The 3,150-nt window shown below is 41.2% G+C and overlaps 1 pseudogene; it reads right to left on the minus strand.

The window, feature by feature from the left end:
- Positions 1 to 466: 466 nt before the first annotated feature.
- On the minus strand, positions 467 to 1,410 carry LOC138846158 (olfactory receptor 8B3-like; annotated as a pseudogene).
- Positions 1,411 to 3,150: the final 1,740 nt, after the last annotated feature.

Raw genomic sequence — 3,150 nt, forward strand, 5'->3', positions numbered from 1 at the left:
AATAATATTTGCTTATGAAAATGCCACATTGTTTATATCATATAAAACTCATGAGAAAAAAGGAAGAAAATAATAAAGAGAAATATGAATGATAATGAATTAATATTTTGCATCAATCCAGTGAAAAGAAAAAATTCCTCCACTAATGATTCTAAACACTTGTAATAAAGTTCTTCCCAGTGAACACATAACATGTCCATGTAGTTGTATTTCTACTCTGAAGACCCAGCAGTTAGTCTCATCCAGCTCTTTAGCCTTACATAATTATAAATCATAAAATGAAGCTGTAGGACAATGGAAGGGATGACTCTCAAACTCTCTGAAATGATGAAATTGACATCTGTAACTAATTTTCCTTATTACTAAATCATTTGAATTTTTATTATGAGTCCTTACTCATATTTCCATGAATTTATATAACATGTGCTTAACTAGGAATTGACTTCTGTAACAAAACAGCTTCACGTTAGAAGAGGACACTTTTCTTCAAAGTCTTAATGCAATGTGAATGTCTTTGTTTCTCAAACTGTAGATGAAAGGATTCATCATTGGCCCCACAATGGTATAAAAAGTAGTGGACACTTTATCATGAGCCAGAGACCCAGCAGACGAAGGTTTAAGGAACATGAATGCTGCAGATCCAAAGAAAAAGCCAACAGCAATTATGTGGGAGCTGCAGGTACTGAAGGCTTTGGACCTGCCATGGGTAGAATGGATGTGGAGGATGTTGGGGAGGATCCAGGTATAAGAAGCAAAGAGTGTGAGACTGGACGTTGTTACATTGATGCCCACCACAATGAAAGCCACCAGCTCATTGACATAGGTGATTGTTCAGGACAGCTGAAAAAGTGGATAAATATCACACACAAAATGATTGATGATGTTGCCATCACAGAAGGTGAGTCTCAGTATGCACATAGTGTGGGCCATGGCACCCACAAACCCCATTGCATACACACCCACCGTCAGCATGAGGCATACCTCAAGGGACATGGTGTTCTTGTACAACAGGGACTTGCAGATGGCCACATATCGGTCATAGGCCATCGATGTCAATATATAGCACTAATCAATTACAAAGAAGGAGAAGAAAAAGAGCTGAGCCATGCACTCAGCATAGGAGATGATGTTCTGTTTCAAAAAACTCATCAGAATTCTGGGGATTATGACACAGGAGTAGCAGAGATTGACAAAGGACAGGTTGAAGAGAAATTAGTACATGGGGGTGTGCAGATGAGGGTTCAGACCAATCAGAACAATCAAGCCCAGGTTCCCCACCACAGTGACCACATAGATTGCTAAGAAAAGGAAGAAGAGAGGCAGCTGCAGTTCTGGCTGTTGAGTTAATCCCAGCAGGATAAACTCAGTCACTGAGGAGTCATTTCCCAAAGCCACTCTTCCCTCAGACATATCTGTGAGAAGTGGAAAAATAGGAATATTAAAATGTTGACTCCACTCACTTGAGTCTAATGGGAGTGCAACACAGAAGAGGTAGTGTACTCCAGCTGTACCCACAATAGAGAAGTTAACTAAAGCCCACCCTCTATGCAACTTCATTTTCTACAATTTTTTAACTGAATTAAAGTGTAAAGATGAATGTAAAGAAACCTATAGGCAATTTCTGTAGGAAGGAGATCCAGGGACTCTTTTTCACTCTTGACTCTGCAGCATCTCCAGTCCACCTGTGCCTTCTTCAGGGTCAATTGTGGTCTCACATGAAAGGGGATGGTGCATTTTGAGGACTCCTTGGTTTCCACAAAGAACATTTTGGAGGCAAATAATGGGAAAGATACATCAGCACTCACCATTCTGCCACAGGAGTCAGGGGAGGGCCTTTTTAACTCTTCATGCTTAATACACAGGGGAAATTAGCTTTGATTGATTGTAGAAGCAAGCAGCCCAGAAAAGAGATTTACATTTGCTTTGAGCAAGTTGGCAACTGAGATAGCCAAATCACATTCCTGTCTCCCAGGATCTGGGAAGCCATAAGACAAACAGATCAAGGATTCTCACAGTGGCTCTCCCTCGAGTGTCTTCACAGCTTTGGGGGTGTTAAATAGCATGTACCAGCACCAATAAAGCCACTTGCTAATATGACTCAAAGATGTTTATAAGTTAGGAAATCCAAGGGACCTAATTAAAAACTGGAAAACCAGTGTTTCTCCAGTGATTATCCCAGAGGTCAGGCTTTCTTTCAAAAGAAAGGCAGGGTAACCTCTCCTGCTTCCACATTAACTCTTCATATATGAAATATTATAAATTCATCTGTTTATTTTTCTTATTCTTCTGATATCACATAAACACATATCCTACTCCAAAAATCATTTGATTTTAAGCTCCTAAAGAGCAGCAATATTACCCATTTTCTGCAATGTTACTTCTGCAGCAACTCAGAGAAATACTTGGAACATCTGTTAGGTACTCAATAAGTATCTGGCATATGCGTTAGGTACTCACAAAATAAAAGAATAATTGAATTATAATTTCCTCTACATCTTTCCTTTAACCTACAGTTGCTAAGAAGTATTGTTCCTCAAGCAGAAATTTAAGTAGTCTCTGTGTTTATACTTATAGACCTGAATGTAGCATAGGAAAAACATTGGGTAGGGCACGTATACACTTAGAGGCCACCAAAGAGAACGTCAGAGTTGAGGTAAAGAGCACAGTTAAAGACTCACGTTTCTCTCCTTTCTGACCCTCATATTGAGAACTTGCACAGGCTCCCCGAGAGGTCCCATTGTCTCTCCCCACAGGACTACAAGAGCACAAACTCAGGGGCTGGCACCATGGCTCACTTGGTTAATCCTCCACCTGCGGCACCAGCATCCCATGTGGGCACCGGGTTCTAGTCCCGATTGCTCCTCTTCTAGTCCAGCTGTCTGCTGTGGCCCGGAAGGGCAGTGGAGGATGGCCCAAGTGCTTGGGTGCCTGCACCCATGTTGGAGACCAGGAAGAAGTACCTGGCTCCTGGCTTCAGATCAGCACAGTGCTGGCAATGGCAGCCATTTGGGGAGTGAACCAATGGGAGGAAGACCTTTCTCTCTGTCTCTCCCTCTCACTGTCTGCAAATCTACTTGTCAAATAAAATTAAAAAAAAAAAAAGAGCATGAACTCAGAACAAGACCAGAATTGGATCAATATAGAAACCTC

This window comes from Oryctolagus cuniculus, chromosome 1, assembly GCF_964237555.1.
Source record: "Oryctolagus cuniculus chromosome 1, mOryCun1.1, whole genome shotgun sequence".
Classification (NCBI taxonomy): domain Eukaryota; kingdom Metazoa; phylum Chordata; class Mammalia; order Lagomorpha; family Leporidae; genus Oryctolagus; species Oryctolagus cuniculus.